The sequence below is a fragment of the Hippopotamus amphibius genome, chromosome 17, assembly GCF_030028045.1.
Source record: "Hippopotamus amphibius kiboko isolate mHipAmp2 chromosome 17, mHipAmp2.hap2, whole genome shotgun sequence".
Taxonomy (NCBI): Eukaryota; Metazoa; Chordata; class Mammalia; order Artiodactyla; family Hippopotamidae; genus Hippopotamus; species Hippopotamus amphibius.
The window spans coordinates 1,979,454-2,002,836 of NC_080202.1; the positions used below are offsets into that span (position 1 = coordinate 1,979,454).

General features: G+C 51.6%; 1 protein-coding gene across 5 annotated transcripts in view; it reads left to right on the forward strand.

Annotated features, from left to right (window-relative positions):
* The first annotated feature begins 236 nt into the window (after window positions 1–236).
* Window positions 237–23,383, forward strand: part of SPECC1 (sperm antigen with calponin homology and coiled-coil domains 1) — a 187,088-nt gene continuing 163,941 nt past the window's right edge. For all 5 annotated transcript variants that reach the window (XR_009050023.1, XR_009050024.1, XM_057716152.1 and 2 more), the window contains exon 1: window positions 237–358. The gene's annotated coding sequence lies outside the window, so the exon portion shown is untranslated. The remainder of the gene's footprint in view (window positions 359–23,383) is intronic.

The window sequence follows — 23,383 nt, forward strand, 5'->3', positions numbered from 1 at the left end:
CCTTTTTTTTTTTTTTTTTTTCTTTTTCTTTTCCTTTTCCGTTTGATACCTCAGGGAGCAATCAGAAGAAACTCGTCAGCCTACATCTTTAAATCGTTATGTTTCAGAGAGGTTCAAAGGAAGTATTCAGGAACCAGTAGGATAGAAATGATTTTGCAGTTTATGGGGAGGGAGGAGAGGCAGAGGGAGAGGCTGTCGGAGAGCAGAGCCCGCCTGCTTCCTGAGCGAAGCGTTGCTCCAGTGCTCCGTGCCCAGCCCCTCGAGTGTGGTTTTCCTCCCGGCCGGCACCAAACCCCAAAATAGTGCAGCTGGCTTGCTGATCGAGGCCGGAGAAGCCGGAGGAGCACAAGGTTTTGCAGTAAGTACCCAGTGGGTTGCTGTTTAAGATGGGGGTGGAAAATCTCCGACCGGCTCCATCTGGGGGAAGAGGTTCTTCTGCTGTGGGTGTAACGGCTCAAGTCCCCAGTGCCTCCTTCTGTGACTACAGCATTATGAATACATCCTCCTGTGGTTCGTGGACGGGCAAGTTCACGCTACGTGCGTGTTTGGGAGGCTAAAAATGGATTTCACATCTCCCGGCAGCTTGAAAACATTGTCTTTTCTCACTGTCTGTCCCTTTCCTGTCTTGCCAAGTAAGGATAATTAATGCTAACTTTGGGTTAAACGTCTAAAGGTCTTTGGAAGAGAAATCTTCCCCGTGGGTACTAATTACTAGCAGCGTGGAGATCTGTGTTTCACAACCGCGGTGAAGAGGGCTGCCTCTGTACATTCTTCTTGCCAAGTGTGGGAAGTCTGACAACCCGCGGGGGGAGCCACCCACTTGCCTACTTCCAGGTCTTCTCCCCCGGAAGACCAGCTCTGGGGAGCTCGCCCTCCCTTCCTTGCAGAGGGCCCGATAACGTCCCCCTGTGCTCAGTATCTGGGCCACACATTGTGCTTGCGAGGCCTAGATGGCAGAGTTTCAAAGATATGACAGAGATAGAGGCTTTTCTAGGAAGTTACTTGTTATATCGTTTCTGTTATCTGGTTTCAGGGCGCTCTGTTGCCCTACCCGCCCTGGCAAAGGGCTCAAGCTACTTTGAAAGGTCTCCACCACTCTGTTTGCTGGAAATTAAGTTTTGGGTTTTTATTTTCCCCCCATTTTTTCCTACTGAGTCTAATCTCTTTTTAGAATCAGACCTTTAGCTCAGTTATGTAGAAAGTCCATCCTTTAAGTTGACTCGAGAAGTGTGCTTTGCCCCCTCTTGTTAGGATGCAAAGGTAGAGACACACACATGCTCCTTTGACCTCGGGTCTGTTCCCTGCCGCTCAGCCCCACAGACTGTACATTATTACGTGGCTCTGGTTGGAGTGGCCGTTCCACTTCCCTTAATCTCTCCTTTGCCAAGTGAGTTTACGTGGAAGAGCAGTTGATGTCTCAGCAGGAGGAGCCCATGAAAGTCGAGGGAGTGCAAAACAGACAAGACCACCCCTTCACTGGGGAAAAGCCTCTGCATGGGAAGTATCTTTTTCCCTCACTTCAATTTTATTTTTGAAACATGTTGATTTAAAAAAAAAATCATGTCTTTAAAAAAATTAATTTACTTTATTATTTTTGGCTGCGTCGGGTCTTCGTTGCTGCATGTGGGCTTTCTCTAGTTGTGGAGAGTGGGGGCTGCTCTTCGTTGTGGGCTTCTCATTGCTGTGGCTTCTCTTGTTGCAGAGCAGGGGCTCTAGGCAGGCGGGCTTCAGCAGTTGGGGCACGTGGGCTCAGTAGTTGTGGCTCACAGGCTTAGTTGCTCCGTGGCATGTGGGATCTTCCTGGACCGGGGATCGAACCCGTGTCCCCTGCATTGGCAGGCGGATTCTTAACCACTGCACCACCAGGGAAGTCCCTCATGTATCTTTTCGAATTATGGTTTTCTCTGGATACATGCCCAGGAGTGGGATTGCTGGATCATATGGTAGTTCTTTTTTTTAATGTAGTTATTTATTTATTTTTGACTGTGTTGGGTCTTAATTGCGGCACGTGGTCCTCTCTCTAGTTGTATCCTGTAGGCTCTGGAGTGTGTGGGCTCTCTAATTGAGGTAAGTGGGCTCAGTAGTTGCGACGTGAGGGCTTAGTTGTCCCGCGGCATGTGGGATCTTAGTTCCCTAACCAGGGATTGAATCCGTGTCTCCTGTATTTGGAAAGTGGATTCTTTACCACTGGACCACCAGGGAAGTCTCTGTATGGTAGTTCTATATTTACTTTTTTATTTTTTTTAATTTTTATCAATTTTATTTGTTTATTAATTTGCTGCATTGAGTCTTCGTTGCTGCATGCAGGCTTTCTCTAGTTGTGGAGCGCGGGGGCTACTCTTCATTGTGGTGCGCGGGCTTCTCATTGTGGTGGCTTCTCTTGTTGTGGAGCACAGGCTCTAGGTGTGCAGGCTTAAGCAGTTGTGGCACATGGGCTCAATAGTTGTGGCTTGCGGGCTGTAGAGTGCAGGCTCAGTAGTTGTGGCGCACAGGCTTTGTTGCTCCGTGGCGTGTGGGATCTTCCCCGCCCAGGGGTCGAACCCGTGTCCCCTGCATTGGCAGGTGGATTCTTAACCACTGTGCCACCTAGAAAGCCCTGTATTTACTTTTTTTAAGGAAGCTCCAGACTGTTCTCCGTAATGGTTGTATCAATTTACATTCCCACCAACAGTGTAGGCGGGTTCCCTTGTATTTCTTACATAGAGTCAAATGTGTCATTCTTTCCTTTTATGACTTAAGACAGCCCTTCATATAACCTTGGGAGGCAGAAAAAGAATGACACCCTTGACTTTATATACATTTTAAAACTTGGTAAATTGAAAGACAGGCATGTGTCAGAGAGATGTATGTGCCGTGCCCCCACCACAGAGAGCTACTATCCGTGAGAAGAGAGGAATTTCCACACATCCATGAGAAAAAGGCAAAGACACAAAGGAAAAGTGGGCAAAGCCAACTTATAAACAGACAATGTATATTTATTTCCATAAATACATGAAGAAATATAGACAGCCAATAAAGATAGAATGTTCAACCTCGGTAAGAACCATGGAAACGCAGATTCAGGTGCTAGTGAAACGTCACTTTCCCTGCAGCAGAGAGACAAACACTGAAAACGTGACTAACAGCCAGCGTCACAGAGCACGTGGAGCGGTGAGCGTTGGCAGTCACAGCTAATAGGACAAGAATTAGCAAAGCGGTTTTGTACGGCAGTTTTACAGAACTTATCAAAACGTGTAACAGCCTTTAACGCCTTAGGAAATACTGCACGTGGCTTCAAGTAAGCACATCCAGTATAATCATATTTATGTTAAAGTTGTCATTATTTATGTTAAGATACCTAAACTCTAGATTTTTATTGGTATGAATATAAAAGTTCATTTTTTTAAAGTTCTGGACATAAAATATCAAGCTGTTTACTATGTTACTTCTGCAGAGACGGGGAGAATTAGGGCAAGGTCCCTTTCACCTTTTGCTAGATATGCTTCCATGTGTGAGTTTTTCATGAGTCTGTGTTTGTGTAAGATAAACAAATAGATGTTTTTCCAGGCCCGCAGGCAAGAAACTTTTAGGGTGCAGGGCCCGAAACCAGCACAACATTGCAAATCAGATATACTCCAACACCAAACATAAATAAATTTAAAAAAAAGAGAAAACAACTTTTTATGGAAAAATCCTGTATTTTTCCAAAATAAGAGGAAATTAATCCTGAAAGCTAACCGTGTTTTACATATTTTGCACATCTTTTTAATAATTGGCTTAAAAAGAGACAGCCAAGTCTCATACCTACGTCTGCATTCAGTCTATTGTGATCTGCTTGAAGGCTGTGCAGAAAATCCAGCCTCACACAGATGAGAAGGTGAAGAAGAGAGGTGCATCTTCATTAGCCTCTTCAGGTGACGGTAGACCTTTCTCTTTGATACCAAGTAGCCAAAACTCAACTAGAGGCCCTTCCTCTCTGGCGGCTGTGGTGTGCATGTTCTCATTCTCCGTCACGTGGCACTGGCTTCATCTTCTACTTTTCCTGCATCTTTTACCCACACATGATGTTTTTCTTTTCTTTTTTTTATAGTAGGGATGAATTGTATAATATGTCCTTTTGTTTTACAGAGAAACTAAACTTAAAGGTTGAGAAGTAACTGACACAGGAGTCTCTGGATCTTAAACAAGGGACTTTCCGTGACCTATGGTTCCATTATTTTAAAGTAATATCCCTGTTTTCTCTGCTCTTTTTTTTAATATTGAAGTATAGTGATTCACAATACTGTGCCAGTTTCAGGTGTACAGCAAAGTGATTCAGATATATATATGTTTACTTATATATATATTTATTTACATATATTTTTATGTATATATAAAAGAATATGTATATTTATTTATATATATATTTTCAGATTCTTTTCCATCATAGGTCTCATTTATATATTTTAAAAGGCAACTTTGTGGCTTACTGTCGATGAGAAAGGATGAAAGCGGAATAATGCTAAATTTAAAAATGACAATCACGCGTGCCCAGTGGTGAAGGCAGGAGAGCTCTCTGCCGTGGTCTGTAAGGCCTGCAGGGTTGCTTTGACCTCAAAGGGATGCTGTTGATGGAAAGAAATGTGTTAGGATTAGGTGTTCAGCCAGGAGAAATGACTGTTGTCAGTGAGTTCAGGGAGGATGAGAGAAAGGAGGGGAGATTGGAGAGCTTTAATCTATTTTGTTCAATCACCAGAGTGAGGTAAGCAGGACACATGACAACCGCGGACACAGAGGGTCCCCCTGAGACAGCCTGGAGCTCCTCCTCACGCGGGGAGCCAGGAGCAGCCCTTGGGGAGGGTCAGCAGAGTATCTGCCCCGTGGGGGGAGAGTTTATGCCGTAGGCAAAGGCGATGGTCTGGGTGGTGAATAAAAGTCTTTCTTGAGCCTGGGGCTTGAGAACTCTCTGGTATCCGCTGCCTCTGCGGACCTGTCTCAGTCTCACCAGTGAGGTCTGAGCGTAGGGTTTCCAGGGTCCCGGCCTCGCCTGCGAACCGCATTGGGCTGCTGAGCACTGGGCATCTCCTAGCCTTCCCCAAGGAGGACCAGGCCGCCCGGGGAGCTCCGGGCAGTGAGGGCGGTGGAAGAGGGCCCTGCTTGATCCCCTGCTCTGCAGCCTGCGGTGGGGGGACCCAGTCGCTCTCAGCCTGGCCGCCACCTCCCGCCTGAGCGCCTCTTCCTCACGCAGCCCCCCCCCCCCGCTCCCCGCTGTGCACCTGCATCCCGCTGCCCGTCCACGTTCTGCCCCTTCTCACCTGTCATCCAGGGCATCTCTCAGGCTGTCCTCCCTGACACGGGCCCCGGGCACACCGCCCCTGGGGTGAGCTGTGACGCTCCTCGTAGTTTTCCACACTGACTCCTGTGTTTTTCTGGGACTGTCTGACAGTGCCCGGCTCTAGACCAGGAGCGCAGGTGAGTGGGGCCGCGTCTCCGCTCACCCCTGTGCGCGGTACCTCCCCGGCGCCCGGGACACAGCAGGACCCCTAGAGGGCGACCGGTCCCCCTGCTCGAGGATGTCCGCGCGTGGTCCCACCGCTCCTCTGGGCCTGACCTGCCTGTGCCCAGGGCCGCGGAGGACCGGAGGCTGGGACGGGGGCCGTGCAGGGCGTGCGTGAGAACCGCAGTGGGGCTTGGCTTTCATCCGGAGGGACATGGGGGCCCCTGGAGGACTTTGAGCAAAGGACTGAAGGGTCTGGCTGTATTTTATCTTTAAACATTTATTTATGTGGCTGCACCTGGCCTTCGCTGCAGCCCGCGGGACCTAGTTCCTTGAGCAGGGGTGGAACCCAGGCCCCCTGCGTGGGGATTGCCGAGTCCTACCCACTAGGCCCCCAGGGAAGCCCCTGGCCCTGCTTTAAAAGGAGCGCGGTGAGTGCTGTGCGCGGGGTGGAGGAAGAGTCGGGCGCGTGGGGTGAGACCTGAAGGCAGAGCTGCAGCTTCGGGCCTGCTGCTCCACGGGACCCCATCTTTGTTGCTCTGATCAACGCTCTGACGTCTCACAAGGGCATCACAGCGTGGTCCTGAGGGTCTCAGGTTAAAATACATATAGAGCTTTTAAAGCAACAAACATTTGTTGTCCCCAGAAGCCACCGCATCACTCAAGGGGCTCGTGTGCGCTGGTTTGGGGCGCCCGGTGGCCCCAGCAGCGGGCGGCCCTGCCTGGGGGACCCCTGGCCCCGCCACCGCCATGCCCTTCAGTCACACATGGTACTGAGTTGCCACCAGTCACACAGGGAAGAGGCACTCGGACCTGCGGGGTGACGTCTCAACCCCTTAACCCAGCTTTCAGGAAACCCCACAATCCGCTCCAGTGCCCACCGCCGCCTGGGTGGGCTTCCCACCTAAAATGCCCTCTCTTCCAGTTTCCCTGTATCCGTGGCCCCATCCGCGGAGCTGCTGAGTCCTTGGGGCCGCCCTAGCAAAGCACCCAGACTGGGGGGCTTAAACACAGACATTTATCTTCTCACAGTTCTGGAGGCTGCAAGTCCAAGATCAAGGTGCCAGCAGGGTGGGCTTCTCCCAAGGCCTCTCTCTTTGGTGTGCAGACGGCCATCTTCTGCCTGCGTCCTCACGCGGTCGTCCCCCTGTGTGAGTCTGTGTCCTGCTCTCTTCCCATGAGGACCAGTCATGTAGGATTAGGGCCCAGCCCGATGGCCTCATTTTACCTTAATTGCATCTTTAAGGCTCTGTGTCCAAATGCAGTTACATTCTGAGGTGCTTAGGAGTTAGGACTTCAATATATGCATTTGTGGGGACACCGTTCAGCCTGTAACAAGAGTCTTGTTCAAATACCACTTCGTCCTCAAGCCTCTGCCTGTTCTCATGCATCACGACCCTTCAGCAGACTCCTTTCTTCCTTCCTTTCTTTTTCTTTCTTTCTTCCTTTCTTCCTTTCTTCCTTTCTTCCTTCCTTCCTTCCTTCCTTCCTTCCTTCCTTCCTTCCTTCCTTCCTTCCTTCCTTTTTCTTTCTCTTTCTTTCTAAATAAATTTATTTATTTTATTTATTTATTGGCTGTATTGGGTCTTCGTTGCTGAGAAACAGTTGCAGTGAGCAGGAGCTACTCTTCATTGTGGTGCACGGGCTTCTCATTGCAGTGGCTTCTCTTATTGCGGAGCACGGGCTCTAGGCACACGGGCTTCAGTAGTGGCGGCACACAGGCTCAGTAGTTATGACTCGAAGGCTCTGGAGTGCAGGCTCAGTAGTTGTGGCTCACGGGCTTAGTTGCTCCACGGCATGGGGGATCTTCTTGGACCAGGGCTCTAATCGGTGTCCCCTGCATTGGCAGGCAGATTCTTAACCACTGCACCACCAGGGAAGCCCCCCTGGCTCTTCTTTATCGTCAGCCCCTCCAACGTGTTCTCCATCCACCAAGCAATTAACTCAGTTCTGGTGCTGTCCACCTGGACAGAGTGTTACGGGTTTAGTCCCACAAGACGCGCCCCCCCCCCACGCTGATCACAGGTCCAGGAGGACCCCTGTGCTTCCGACCCACCAGCTATAGATCAGAGGTTCCCAGGACCCCCTCCTCGGATTCGATCAATTTACTACTCAGAGAAACACATCCTTCCATTCGCCAGTTCATTATCAAGGGTATTATAAAGGATGCAGGTGAACAGCCAGAGGAAGGGGCGCAGAGGGGGCGGCCCAGAAGGGCCCCGAGGCTTCCCTAGGAGCCTCTGTCCCTGTGAAACTGGTGTGCGTCACCCTCCTGGTGAGGACGTGTCCACCAACCCGGAAGGCCATCAACCCTTATTGCTCAAGAGTTTTTTTTTTCTTTTCCCTTTAAGAACTTTTATTGGGATACAATTGATGTACAATAAACGGCATAGATTTAAAGTGTACAATTTGATATTTTTCTTTTTAGTAATGTATGTATGGCAATCCCAGTCTCCCAGTTCATTCACTCAAGAGTTTTTACGGAGCTTCACCTGCAGGTGCCTCCTCCTTCCCAGAGGTTGGGGGGAGGGGCTGAAATCCCAACCGTCTTATCACTTGGTCTTCCTGGTGACCAGCCCCATCCCGGTAACCACGGGCAAAGACCAGATATAATTTATATACCCCAGCCCCCCGCCCCGCCGCCAGGCCCTGGTAACCGCTGGTCTGTGTTCTGTCCCTGGAGTGTGGCCTTTTCCAGAGCACTGTGTGGGTGGATCCCATAGCAGGAAGCCTCTGGAGGGGGACTTCTCTCCCTTGGCGTTGTGTGGCTAAAATTCATCCACTTTTTCGCGTGTACCACCAGCTGCTTCTTTTTCACCTGTGAGGAGTGTTCCACTGCATGGACACTCTAGTCTGTTTGTCCACCCTCCATGGAGACAGTTAGGTTGTTTCCAGTTCTTGCTGTTATGAACTGACAAGGAAAAATTTCATCCATAGTCCGTCTAAGAAAGACATGGAGATTTCATTCGAGCCCAGCTGAGGATTATAACGTGGGAGCCGGCCTCTCGGGTAGCTCTGGGCACTGCTCCCAGGAGGGCAGGGGGGCAGCTGGCACATGTGTGACCTTGGCACACGGGGTACGTGCAGCACAGCACTCATCTCGGCAGACATCTGCTGCTGGTCACGGGGAACAGACCCCTCAGTTCATGCTTTTTAAAAAAGTGTTTTTTAAGTATGGGAAGAAGCGAGAACCCAGGTTCGTAAAAAATTTCTCCTGAAAATGTCCAGCGGCCTGAGGGCTGGTTCTGCCAGTTTCCCCAGGGCCCAGGGTGCCTCCTTGCAGGATGTGTTGTAGGTCAGCGGCTGCCGCGACGGATGACGTGGTTCTCGTGGAACTGCATGGTGGGCAACGGCCTTTATTTTACAGTCCCTTCCCTTCTGGTCTTCGTTTTGACCGAGGTTTGGGAGGCATCTCGTGACCAATCTGTCCCATGGCCCTAGGAAAGCTTGTTCCCGGGTGAGGCCAGGATTTTGTTAACGGGTCACTGTGTGTGCTGTAACTGGACGAGGCCCTGTTAACAGCAGCCACAGCCTCTGGGCTGCCTGTCCTACTGGTCTGTGATGGTCCAGGAAACGCTTCCGTCTTGCTGCTTCTTCCCACACCTACAGGTACACTCTTACAATCATCGCTCGTACAGGACTGTATATAGGTTAATCCTTTCAAGTCACCTCGTCATCATTAATTTTATCTGAGGCCCAGTCACACATTTGGTGATGTAGGAAACAATGCTTTTGTAAAATAGGCCGAATACAAGCAGTGTAGCTAGTAACACTAATATAAGGTCCTAAGTAAGTATTTAAGCTCAGAACTTCCTTTAGGTGCGGCCCAGTATCTCCCCAGGTCATCTGACCAGTCTGTTCTTCTCCAGTCGCTGTCTTTAAGGGAACGGTATATTGGCATTACACATAAAGTTCACCAAAGACGTCTGCACATACAAGGTTGGTGGTGGTCATCATGGCCGCTTACAGGATGAAGAAAGAATGTTTTCTTCTAAGGAGTTGCATAGCTGGTACCAGAAGGAGAAAAAATTTGTTTTGTTTTGCTTTTTAATTTTATTGTTTTATTGAAGTATAGTTGATTTACAGTGTTGTATTAGTTTCAGGTGTACAGCAAAGTGATTCAGTTATACATATATCTATCTACATTCTTTTTCAGCTTCTTTTCCCTTATAGGTTATCACAAAGTATTGAGTATACTTCCCTGTGCTACACAGTAGGACCTTGTTGCAGAAGGAGAAAAGTTGATCTTCATGGTTGAGCCGGTGTCTCTGCCGCTGGGGGATGGGCCTGTATCACGCAGCTGCACACTGCACACTGGAGGGGAGGGAGGAGGCCAAAAGCAGAGAAAAAGTGTGTTTAAATTTTTCTCATCTTGCCTGAAAATTTGAAGTTTATTTCATCAGAACCAAGCCTGTGAATCAAGCTTCCCTCTCAGATGCAAGTTTTCATTTCTCTTGAGTAAATACTGAGGACTGGGATTGCTGGGTTGTGTGATAAGTGCATGTTTAATTTTATAAATTTATTTATTTCATTTATTGGCTGTGTTGGGTCTTCGTTGCTGCACACGGGCTTTCTCTAGTTGCTGTGAGCAGGGGCTACTCTTCATTGTGGTGACCGGGCTCCTCATTGGGGTGGCTTCTCTTGTTGTGGAGTATGGGCTCTAGGCGCATGAGCTTCAGTAGTTGCAGCACATGGGCTCAGTAGTTGTGGCACACGGGCTTGGTTGCTCTGTGGCATGTGGGATCTTCCTGGGGCAGGGCTTGAACCCGTGTCCTCTGCATTGGCAGACGGATTCTTAACCACTGCGCCACCTAGAAAGTCCTGTTTAATTTTATAATGTTAAAAGCAAGAGGCCTGAAATGGAGTCATTGGTGTGGAGCCCCCCGTCAACAACCTTCACTTAATTACAGTTTCAGCGTATCCCAGAAATAGGACCTTAAACCAATCAGGAATCGCCTGATCAGCACCAGTGAGGTCATCTGCCTGGGGGACCCCTGCGTCCCCTACAGGGACGTGATCTTGTAGTAACCAGCCTGCCTTTTTGCCGAGTATAACTTCCTGTTCCTGCTCCTTCTGTCAGTTAAAGTCTTTCACTTTGTACAGCTCCTCGGAGCTCCTTTCTATCTGCTAGATGGGATGTTGCCCCATTCATGAATCGTTGAAGAAAGCCAATGAGATCTTTAAAGTTTACTCTGTTGAATTAAAAAAAAATAATAAGGAATGAGTACACTGATTTGCAAAGCAGCTGCACCATTTTGCATTTCCACCAACACGAGTTCCATTTGCTCATGTCCTTACTAGCACTTGTTTTTATTTTTTTAAATTTCAAGACATTCTTGGGAAGTCCCTGGTGGTCCAGTGGTTAGGACGCCACGCTTTTACTGCTGAGACCCCCCAGTTCAATCCCTGGTCGGGGAACTAAGATCCCACAAGCCACGCAGCCAAAAAAATAACAAAATGAAAAATTAAAAAAAAAATTTCAAGCCATTGTAATTAGACATGTAATAGTATCTCCTTGTGGTTTCGATCTGCATTTACTTAATGACTCGTGACAGCGAGCACCTTTTCAAGTGTTTAGTTGCCATCCAACTATCTTCTTTGGTGAAGTGTTTAAATCTTTGACCATTTTTTACTGAGTTACGTTGAGTTACTTGAGTTTCATTGAGTTTCTTCATAGACTCAGGAATGAAGTCCTTTATCGGTTTTGTGTTTTGGGGATGCTTCCCTTCCAGTCGGTGGCTTGGCTTTTCATTTTCTTGACAATGTCTTCCAAAGAGCAGAAGTTTTAGGTTTTGAGGAAGTCCCATTTGTCTGTTTTTTTTTTTTTAAATTTTATTTATGGGTCATACTTTGGTGTTTGTTGATTCTAAGAAATTGTTGCCTAACTGAAGGTCACAGAGGTGTTCTCCTGTCTTCTAGCAGCTTTCTAGTTTTATTGAGGTTTCCATCTGTCTTTAGCCAGCACGGATTACAGGCCCAGACAGTGAGCCCGGAGCTGTGGAGCCACAGAGGTGAGACCATCCTTTGCTGCAGGATGCTCTGGGCTGAGAGCTGGGCGGGACATGAGTCGGCAGGGGGTCAGCCTGGTAGGGGCGCAGTGGACGCTCCTTGTGGTGGGGAAGCAGGACAGGACAGCAGGGCTTAGGTTGAAAGTAGGGATGGGGGGCGGGGGGGAGCCGTCGTCCCGGCACGGAGTGGCCGTGGGGGGGCCTGGAGCCTGGTGACAGAGCAGCTGCCCATCCTCTGTGGCACTGGGTCTGAGTGCAGGGCGCCTGGCAGACGTGGGCAGAGCATGCCGTGGGCCTTACCCCAGAACAAAGAGAAGGTGGGGGCAGCCTGGTGACAGCGCTGGTGCCGTGTCCCCTGAGGGACAGGGGACTGTCTTTCTTCACTTCGCCTCCGCCTCCGTATCACAAAGAGCCCATCCTCGGGGGGTGGCCACAGGGCTGTTGCATCATTGTCTTGGGCTCTCGCCCCGGGGACTGACCGCAGAGCCGCAGCTGTCTTGCTGTTCCTTGTAGCTTTGCTGCCGAGGCCCCTGCAAGGCACCCACGATGACAGAGTCGTCCCAGGAGCAGCCTGTACAAGGTCTGTCATATCCGTGGCTGTTGTGTGTGTTTCAAACACAATCCTCAAAGCGTCATGTGCTGGGGAAAGATAGACGTGTCCCAGGCTCTGAAGGCATTAACCCTGCAGAGCACAGCAGTTGCTTTCCTGAGCCAGCTGGCGCTACGGGAGAATAGCTGAAGCCTGTGGGTTAGAAAGGAGTATTTCAGGAATGCGAAAACAAAAAAGAAACGAGCACATTCAGTGATTTAACTTAATCCGGTAACAATAAAGAAATCCAGAGCGGTGGCGACTCCCACACCCCGAGGGGAGGGATGGACTCTGCCCCTTACCCAGAAGGGGTGTCTGCCACGCCCCGGGGTGGCCAGGGCGACAGTGCAAGCCTGACTCAGGCCCCTGCATGCTCTGTGCCTGTAGAAGCTCCAGGAAAGTTCCGTTTCCCCCTCGTTTCCTCCTGGGGTCTAGGAGTCAACACCGACGGCTAACAGGCTCAGAGGCTGTGCCGTCCCTCCCTCTGTCCCTCCCCTGCCCCGGGGTGGCTGCTGCTGTCCCGTCCCTGCACTCGAGGCTTCGCTGCCGACCGTCTTGCAGACCCAGCTCCTGGGGCCACAGTGGGGCAGCTGGGCCGCCTGCTGCCCCTCCTCCATCACCACTGGGCCGCCCGCCACGGAGAGCCAAGGCTTCCCTATCCCCCTCAAAGACACGATGAAAGGACCCTTCAGTGCCGCCTTCTCGGCCCAGTTCCTGCCTCCCTCCCTGAGCCCCCAGGATGAGTGTTCTCCCGGAAGGATCTTCAGTGTGTGCCTCGGACAGACTGATGGACAGGCGGACAGACTACCTGGGCCACGGCACGCAGCGTGGCTGGGATCCGGTTGAGACCCTGCCACTCGAAACCCTTCAAGCTCCCAGGACTCAGGGCTGCCTTTTCAGAATAACGTCATCGTTATAGGAAACCCACCACCAGCAATGGGGTCCTTTGTGAGTCTGTCTGGGCCACGGGCTTCTGAAGGTACCGATCAGAGGAGACGTCCTCCTCTTCGAGCGAGAAGGAAGAAGGGCACCGGGGTCCATCTTGGCTTCCTCCCCATGCAAGGTCTTTATGTGGTCGAGCTTGAGGTTTACGGTGGTTATGACACTGGGTGTTCCCAGTTCCTAATTCAGGAGCTTGGGATTGACATGCACACGCGACTGTGTATAAAATAGATAACAGCAGGGTCCTACTGCGTAGCACAGGGAGCTGCACTCAGTATCCTGTAATAATCTATAAGGGAGAATAATCTGAAAAAGAATATATAGAGATAAAGATATGAAACAGTCACTTTGCTGTACACTTGAAACTTACACAACATTGCAAATCAACTCGACTTCAATCAAAAAATCCTAAAAAAACCAAAATGGTTTTTCCCACTGCCCCCGCCCCTCCAGACATACAGACAAATGCACACACAGAAATAGATACACACAGACACATACACAGACAGACAACACACGGTCAGAAACTGGCCAACAGCTCAGGGTCTGTCGGGTGAGCCCTCCCTTTCGTCCTGGGGGTCCCCGGCCTCCGCCGGCAGCAGACGCGTGGTGAGGACCCGGTGGGGAGGAGCACGTCCTTCGGGGGAAGAGACGCTGAGTCGGGGTGATTAAAGTATGGGAGGGGAGGGGCCATGGCGGGGGCATGGCTTGTGACTCGCGAGCCTGCGGGGCCTGGGATGGTGGAGAAGGGTTCACGGCCACGCTCGGGCCCTGAGTCGGAGTCGCGGGCGTGTGCTGGCTCTCCCCCCACAGCTCGTGAATGGCGTGAGTGTCGAGCGGCTTTCTCAGCGAGGGGCCTCGGGAGCCGAGCTTCCGTGGTTTCCCTCGAGCCCCGCGTGCAGTGTGGAGCGTGTGGTGTGGGAGCTGCCCCACCTGAGTCTGCAAAGCGGGGGCTGCCTTCTCCCTGGCCTCTATTGTCCTGTGGCCAGAGGCCCGTGTGGCCGACACACAGTGAGCCAAGGGGGCAGTGGACGGAGGGTCCCTGTGTGCATCTGTGCCCAGCAGTGCTGAGGAGGGGACAGGTGTGCCCCCCCCACCTCTGCAGGGCAAGTGCCCTGACGTGAGTGGGTGGAGGGCATAGGGTTTTGCTGGGGGACTGGAGTGCAGTGTTTGCATTGTTTCTAGAGGAAATAGAACAGAATGAGTCAGAGGTGGCCGCCTGTTTCCTTGCCAGCTGTGCCACTGACATCATAGGGCTCTACCCCTGGTCCCACCTGGCTGAGGGGCCCCGGTAGGAACAAAGAAACAGAGAAGGTTGCATAAAAGGTACTTGCTTAGACGTGATCCTTTAAATTGTTGGGTCCCTAAACCTGTGGTTGCCATTGGCTACCACTTAACAGAGCATCCAATAGAAATTCATGTATTATGATGTTTCAGTTAAGATGTCTAAAATCTTAAAGCATACAATTGTAAAATATTGACCGTTACTGTGAACCTGGGATGTACAGCACAAATTTAAAAAGCCGTAGTCGTCCTTCGGGAATAGAGTCAGGAATGGTGCTGAGTCAGTAGATGATTTTAGAGACTTAGTGCTGAATAACTTTAGGAACTCTTTCTCCAGCCTGTTGTAAGTCAGTGAGCTGAATTTCACCAGGCTAATGCGTGTACATCGGCGTGAACCCTGTTTTCAAGGGAATGATGCTGGAAGGCTCTGCATCCGTATCCGCAGGGTTCTCATCCTGGAAGCAGCTTGGGGATTGCTTATTTGGTAGTTGTTTAGAGGCATTTGAAAGCCTTACGGGAGAGGGACTGTCTTTGCTCTGTGGCTCCGTTTTGTGTTCTCTGATTAATTCAGCCCTTCCTTTGCGAATGTGGGCGCCTGGCTAGCGAGGGAAGGGCAGGGGGACACCCGCACACATTTCTTCAGTGACAGGCAGGAGCTAAACATCCATTAGCTAACGTGGGTTAAGCACCTGCTCTGTGCGCCAGGACACCGTGAGGCACCGGGAGGGGAGGTGCCCTCGGAGATGCATGGGGCGGGAGGAGGGGCGGGGGGAGGGACATGATCCGTGGGGGATGAGCAGGGGCAGCCAGAGGCTGGGTTTGGGGATAAAAGCTCCGAAGGAATGACCAGGGCTGTGCCGTCAGCTCCTCCAGAGACCGGAAGGAGAAGGCCTTTCGGAGGAAGGGCCCCCGGGTGTGCAGAGCTGGGGCGGGGGGGCCTTCCGGTGCAGCGCTCCTCCTCGGGAAGCAGCGGGGCACGTCTCAGGAGCTGCAGCACAGGGGAGGGTCTCGGGATGGAGATGGGCGGCCCGACAGCCTAGGACTTCGGGGTTGTGACAAATCTTGGATTTTCACTCTAAATATAGTGAGAAACCCCAGGGAAGTTCTCCATAGGGAGGGACATGATCTGACTTGTGTTTGGTTTTTTTTTCTCATAATTTTAAAAATTTAAATTGTGGTTAAGCGCGCGCGCACACACACACCCCCCACGAAATTTACCACGCTAGCCATTTTTATCATTTGTGCTTTTAAAGGAGCCTCCGGCCGCTGAATGGCATTAACTCTCGTGGGCAGACGGGCAGCCGCAGAGCCAGGACCGATGGGGATGCGGCGGCATCGGGAGGGGGGCAGGATGGGGGGCAGGGAAATGTGGGGAGAGAGGCTTGAGGGGGTGAGTACCAGAAAGTCTTGTTCGCAGAGCCTCGCAAGAGAGGCCGGAGCGTTCGTAGAGGGGGGTCTCCGGGTGTGGATGCCCCCGGACGGGAACAGTGGAGAGGCCCGGGCCTGGTGCACGGCAGGGCGCGGCCCCCAGGGCTGGCAGAGCCCAGCCAGGCAGTCCCTTGATTTGGAGCAAGGCCAAGCACAGGCCCCGGCTCAGTAAGTAAGCAGACTCCTCGGGCCTCACTGGTGGTGGTTGTGAAGCTGGTGACTGCGCTGCCCCTGGGGCGGCTCTGGCCCCGAGCCTGGCACGTGCGTGATGTGAGGGGGAGCACTGACCAGGGCCTGAGTGGGAGCAGCCCCAGCTCGATGCTCCGGTCAAGTCGGGCCGGAGCGCGGGGAAGGGGTGACTCCAGGAGGGACTTTCAGGGGAGAAGCCGGAGCTGTGCTCGGTCCACACGGAGAAGGAGGAGGGCTCGGGGGTCGGGGTAGGAGCCCGAGCTCCCCGGGCAGCTGTGGGTTTGAGGAGTGGCCCTGGGGGGAGGGGCCAGGGAGGCCAAGATGCTCGGAGGTTTCGAGTCTGGGAGGCCAGGAGGGAGGCCGAGCTGATGATGGAAATGGGAAGTCGGAGAAGCTGCTGTTTCAGGGCGTTCTGTGCGTGGCAGCGAACTGGGGGCCCCCTGGGAGGGCGACAGGCCAGCTGTGAGGTGGCTCGGTGGACGATGAGGGTAGGAGCCCCGAGGATGCCCTCCTGGGCTGGGGGAGGCTTCTGGGGGGAGACCCCTGAGCTCACTTTGGAAGGCGGGTGGGAGGTGGCCAGGCCTCCATGTGTCCTTCCACATCGCCGCCACCTGTGGACGCTGCATCAGTGGTGGCACCCCCCCTTCTCCATGAGCCCCTGAGCCGCACTGGAGGGTCGGGGAGGATGCACTTGAGGCCTTTCTCTCCCCAGCTCCTCCCTCCGCGTCCCCATGGGTTGGTTGCATTTCTCTGCGGAGGCCTCGGCTTCTGCTCTTGGTCCAGCTCTCTCTGGGTCCCAGCGGCTTCCTCCCCGACCCCGCAGGCTGGGGTGGTAACATCCGAGCCGGGCTCTGCACCGTCCCGTGTTGCTGCTCCAGAGCGGCCCACCCCCGCGTGCCTGGGTCCTTTCTGTGCTCTCCCCAGTTTCCCAGCTGATGTCCCAGACGGAGGCAGGGGCAAGCGACGGAACAAACTTCGTGACTGAAGATGCTTTTGCCGAGATGGAGGTGAAAGTCGAGGTTCCCTCCCGCACGATAGTTTTTGTTTTGTTTTGTCTTTCTTATCACATTTTTAAGAATCGTGGTAAAATACACATAGTATAAAATTTACTGTCTTAACCATTTTTAAGTGTGTAGTTCCGTGGCATTAAGTACATTCACACTGTTGTGCAACCATCACCACCCTCCGTCCCCAGCACTGTTTTTATCTTACAGAACTGAAACTCTGTCCCCATTAAACAATGACTCCTATTCCCCTCTCCTCCCAGCCCCCGGCAACCACCGTTTTACTTTCTGTTCCTTTGAATGTGACTCCTCTACGTACTTCATGTAAATGTCATCATGCAAGTGTCTTTGTCTTTTTCTGCCGGGCTTATTTCACGTAGCGTAATGTCCTCAAGATTCATCCATGCTGTAGAATGCATCAGAATTTCCTTCCTTTTTAAGACGGAATGATATGCCACCGTATGTATAGGTCACGTTTTGTGTATCGACTCATCTCTCAGTGGACATTTGGGTCGCTCCCACCTTTTGGCTGTTGTGAGTAGTGCTGCTGTGAACACGGGTGTGCAACTATCTCTTTGAGACCCCGCTCTCAATTCCTTTGGGAATGTACCCAGACGTGGAATTGCTGGATCATACGGTAAAATCTACTTTTTATTTTTTGAGGAACTACCATACTGCTTTCCATAGCAGCTGCACCGTTTTATCTTTCCAGCCGCAGTTCATAAGAGTTCCAGATTTCTCCATGTCCTCAACCAGCATTTGTTATTTTCTGGTTTGGTTTGGTAGCAGCCGTCCTAACGGGTGTGACGTGGTATCTCCTTGTGGTTTTGATTTGCATCTCCCTGATGATGAGTGATGTTGAGCATCTTTTCACGTGCTTATTGGCCGCGCATGTATCTCCTTTGGAGAAATGTCTATTCACACGCTTTGTCCATCTTTAAATCAGGTTTGCTTTTGCTGTTGCGTTGCAGGAGTTCTTTATACATTCTAGATATTAACCCTGTCTTGGTCTGCCTGGGCTGTCATAACAAAAATACCATAGACTGAGTGACTTAAACAACAGAAATGTATTTCCTACAGGTCTGGAGGCTGGGAAGTCCAAGAGCAAGGTGCGGCTGGTTTGGTTCTCGGTGCGGGCTCTCTTCCTGGCCTGCAGACGGCCACCTTCTCACCGTGTCCTCACGCGGCCTTCCGTCTGTGTGTGCACAGGGGAGAGCTCTCTCTCTCTCTCTCCCTCCCTCCCTTGTCTAATAAGGCCACCAACCCTATTGGATTAGGATCCACCCTCATCACTTCGTTTAACCTTACTTTACCTCTGAAAAGCCCTATCTCCAAATGCATTCACTTGGAGAATTAGGGCTTCAACATGTACATGTGGTGGCGGAGGGGATACAGTTCAGTCCACAGCAAACCCCTTTGCCAGCACTTTCTTCCATGCTGTGAGTTGCCATTTCCCTGTTGATTGTGTTTTTGGATGCACGAAAGTGTTTAATTTTGACATAGTCCAATTTATCTAGTTTTTCTTGTTGCCCATGGTTTTGGTGTCATATTTAAGAATTCATTGCCAAATCCAATGTCGTGAAGCTTTTCCCCTGTGTTTTCCTCCAAGAGTTTTACAGTTTGGGCTCTTACATTTAGGTCTTTAATACACTTTGGGTTCATTTTTGTATGTGGGGTAAGGTAAGGGTTCAACTGCATTCTTCTGATGTGGATATCCAGGTTTCTCAGCACCATTTGTTGAAAAGACTATCCTTCCCTGTTGGATGGTCTTGGCACTCTTCTATAGTTTATATTCTTAGTTGCTCTTTCAATAGACCTTTTGAAACTATTCCTATAGAAAGAGTTCCTGAAGTATTTTATTTCCGTCTCCTTTTCTGCTGCCTTGGCTCATTCTTTTCATTCTTTGATGTGAAGCCACGTTATAGGTAAGGAAATAACTACTGATTATGGCCACCAGCTCTGTGGGACGCCGGCTTCTTGGTGCAGCTTTGGAGACAGAAGGATGGCCTGGAGCAGCGATTCTGAGGGTTTGGTCTCAATATAGCTCCGAGATTACAGCCTCTCTCTAGGGTCTGTGTTTCTTATTGAGAGAACGGCTCTTCCTGTTTCTCATTCCAGACTGAGCCCTACCCGTTGTGGTCTCCACCTCGTGGCAGCCTGTTGTAGCTTCTGCAAGTCCCTATTCCATTTCCAGAGTTTGTCTTGGGCTTGAGATGGTGTGGCTGGTGCTGGGCAGAGGTTCTTTCCTGTTTAGTGTTTGTTTTATCCCTTCTTGGTTCTTATTTTCTTGCAACGACTTCTGCTGATGGGCTCAGAGAATCTTTGTTTGCCATTTTCCTTCTACTGCTGTGTGGAAACCTGTTCTTTTCCTCATTTACCAGGAAGGAATCTAAGGCTAATAGGATGACTTTTCATCTCCAGACCAACAGGAAATAATACGCTTTGAAGAGTTTCCTGTGGCCTCCAGCCGAAGTCCGGGATTCCCTCCGCTCCTCCGGGTAAATGTTCCAGGGTTAGGTGGGAAACGTACCAGGTGCGGGTCTGAGAACCAGCGCCCGAGGCGACACTTCAGACCGCGTCATTCTCTGTTGTGGGGCCGCCCTTCGGGTACTGGGATGTCCAGCAGCATCCCTGGCTCTGCCCGGGCATCCCCCCTCCAAGTCGTGGCAACCCGAAGCTGCTGCGCACATCGCCAGATGTCCCCCAGGGGCAGAGCCGTCCCCCCCCCCCCCCGCCCTGCTGAAGCGGTCAGAGCAAATGAGCCCGTGTTCTAGAAAGTTCTAGCTAGATATTTTCAGCGTGCTGTTCACTTGCCTTCTGTTTCCTGCCGCGTCCCCTGGTAGTTGAGCTATGTGAACATTCTTATTTTGTTCGCTCTCAGACTTGAATGCCTCAGCGCTCGGCTTCCTGGGGCTTATTGTACTTGGAGTGCAAAGCTCAATGCCCTCTCCCACTCCCAGACACTCCTTATAATTTTTTTAAAATTTATTTTTGGCCGAGCTGCACGGCGTGTGGGATCTTGGTTCCCTGACCGGGGATCGAACCCACGCCCCCCGCAGTGGAAGCGGAGTCTTAACCCCCAGGGCTGCCAGGGACGTCCCGGCACCCTCCTCATTGTTTGTGATGGTCCAGAATGGTTTCCCAGTCGCCTTTCTGTTTTCTTGCCTTGAAAGGGTAACCAATCTGAAGCCCGAGACGACCCCTACCGCGCAGGTTCCGAAGGCGGCGGGGACGCAGCCCAGCAGCATGCTGGGGGGGCCCTGACCCTCCCCGGTGCCTGCACACGCATCACACTCCTGACTGCGTCCCCTCTACCCTCCCTCTCTTCACGCCAGACAATTTATGAGTTACGGTTGAAATAGAAGTCTTACACGATTCTACAGAGGAAAGACGCTTGGGAAGAAAATGAGAATAATTAGGGAAAACACCCCCGTGAAGACCTTCTTCTGCCCCCGTGAGCTCCTACATGTAACGGCTGTGGACCCTCAAATAACAAGGGTCTGGGCTGCGTGGACCTACTTACAAGAGGATGTTTTTCAGCTGTGGATGCTACCGTACAGCGTGGTCCGTGGTGGGCGGGTACTAAGGAACTGCAGACACCGAGGCCTATAAATTATGGGCAGATGAAGCCCCATGTTCTTCAGGGGTCAACTGCAATTTCTTGATCAGTTTGATCTTTTGAGATGGTTAGGAGGAATTTTAGGAATTTTAGATGGAAACCTTTTTTTCATTATCTTGTCCTTGGCCACAACCCATCTGTTTATTTTCTGTTACTAATTCACATCCCTGAGAAACGTATGGTTCACCCAGCATTCATGCCTGTGTTTATCTTTCAGCAGCCGGGGGCCAGTTCTAGTGACAGCAAGGTGTCTGCACTCGTTGTTCACCTTCCTCAGTGATTTCCCTCTCTTGCCTTTCCAAGTGAAAAGGCTGCTCTGTGAGCAAGGAGAGCACTTCCCTTAAATCTGGGGAGCGTGTCTGACCCCAGCCACTCAACGTTGATTCCACTGACCCACGGCTGGTGTTGCCGCGTAAGGAAAGCAGAGCAGCCGCGCCTGAACACTGAGCTGCTGGGCGGGGCCCGGGGGGGCAGCTGATGTTCACTGAGTGCCTTCCGAGGCCCTGCTCTCCTTCATCTTCAGTTTTATGACACAGGCACCAGTAGCTCCGTTTCCTGCGGGAAGATGTTGAGAATCACAGTGCTCAGAAAGCGTGCCCACGTCCACACAGCGCGTGGTGGAGCTGGATTTGGACCAGGAGCACTGGGTCCAGAAGCCCGTGTGCTTTCCCATGGGAGCAAGGATTACCCAGGGAGGCCATACCCACCCCTGACGTATAAGAGCCCGTCGAAACTGGGTTTGAATCCTGGCTATATCATAACCTCCGGGTTTGGGCACGTTGCCTAACCTCCCTGAGTGGAACCGAGTTTCCCCATCTGTCGACTGGGGTCGCCCCTACCTCGTAGGGTTACGGTGAGGGTTTGATGACACGTGAAAGGCTGAGCAGCGGCAGGCCGGGTGAGGGGCGAGAGGAGGGCCGGAGAGGAGGCGGTGGGAAGTGGATTGGGTGGAAGTCTGCGGAAGCCAGGCGTGGGCCGGGGGACCCTGCCCGCTTCCAGCAGGAGGCCTTCCTGGGAGTGGACAGAGGGCGGGGCCAGAGCAGGCCAAGTGCTGTGTGTGGACTGCTCCGAGGATGCACCTTTCTAGGTCTGTTCCCGAAGAGCCCAGGGCTGGGTGTGAGCAGAGCAAGGGGAAGGAGGCGGCCTCGGAAGATTGGAGAACACTCGGAAGACACCGGTCCTGCGGGGCGGGGGCGGGCATGGAGAGTGGGGAGCAGGGCGCAAAGCTGGCCTTCAGCCCGGTGGGGGCGGTTTCCCCACCGGGCACGCTCATCCTCTTGTCCCTGGAAAGCTGCATTGATCTGCCAGAGCCCGCTACCTACCCCTCCAGGACCCCCCCCCTCCCCTGCCCCCCACTGCCACCCTGGCATCCCACCCGCAGCTCTCTCCCCGGTCCAAGAGGGGACGTTACTTATCTCATGTCTGTGTATTTGGAACTCTGGGAGAAGATGGAATCTGGAGTCTGGCTGGTGCATGAGTATAAGAGAGAAGCCTCTGTCTGGGGAAATAATGGGAAAGACGCGTGACGGGGGCCAAGGAGAGAGAGCCTGGCAGTGAGGAGGGGCCCGGGGAGGAAGGCCCTCTGAGTACACGCGTCTCGGAGTAATTTGATTGGGTTCAAGGTTGTAGCAGAATAAAGAGAGGTGTGAGGATGCAAACCAAGTCACCCTGAGAATTTTGCCTCAGAGCAAGTAACCTGGCAGCCTTTGGAAAGTGGCTGCACGTTTTTCAGGTGATTGTCTAGAAGGTTGTCAGAGGTTAAGAGTTTAGATCTGGAATTTTGACTGGGATGCCTTTTTTCCCTTCCCATCCCCTTCCTTCCTTCCTTCCTTCCTTCCTTCCTTCCTTCCTTCCTTCCTTCCTTCCTCCCTTCCTTCCTTCATTCCTTTCTTCCCTTCTTTCTTTCCTTTATTATTATTACTGTTTTTTTTTTCTTTTTGCCAAGGACTTAGGGCAACATCAGGGAAATTTTCTATGGTCTTCCTTCTGCTTTTCCTCTTCACATTCTTATCTTTCTTCCAGGGAATAAATAAGAAGCATCTCATTTCAGGGGTGAGTGGGGCAGATTTTGGAAAGCATAGGTGCATTGTAGAATCACCTCTTTTCATCAAGTAAGCCCTGCAATAACCACCTCTAAGTAGTTGCAATCATCACGTAAAAGGGCGCCTTGATGAAACGAGTGTTTTCCTTCTCGTCTCCGTGAGTGAGACTGACGTGTTGCTGGTTGGTCCTGCAGTCGTGGGTAAAATTCATCACTGATTCTCTCCAAGAGTCACGCAGGCTATGTGCGTTCATTTGATATTGGGAGTCTTAATAAAAGTAATTGCCATGTAGGTCTTAACTAGGCATTCTTTCATTGTTGCTGTGGAAACCAGCATTAAAAATTGTGGGCTGAGAAAGGAAAACAGCTGGTGCTAAACATCACTAAAGTGCACGAGAAGAGGTTTTTTAAATACAGAATTTTAAAAAATCAGGATACCTGGAACCAAGCTGAAACTAATAAGGTGCTGAGCTCATCACATAACTGAAATCGTGAATAATTTTTCTCAGAAACACTTTAGAAAACAAATCGCCGTCTTCAAAATAGGATTTCCACCTGTAGCCACACTGGCACAGTTTCCAGGTGAGCAGTGCTGCAGAATGAGCCCCAGGGAGGGTCCTGGACCCCTGCCACCTGCTGTTCCCTTTAAGTAGGAGCAGGCACTGGAAGGCCGTGGCTGGGAGGCCGTGGGTGGAAATGGGGTCCCCAGGAAAGGAGACAAGAACAGGACGAGGTCCCCGCTGGGCCAGGCTGGGGAGGCAGCCTGTTCTCTCTCTACAGAACAGGGTGTCCTGGGATGCGGTGAGGGGAGAGGGGCCCAGGGC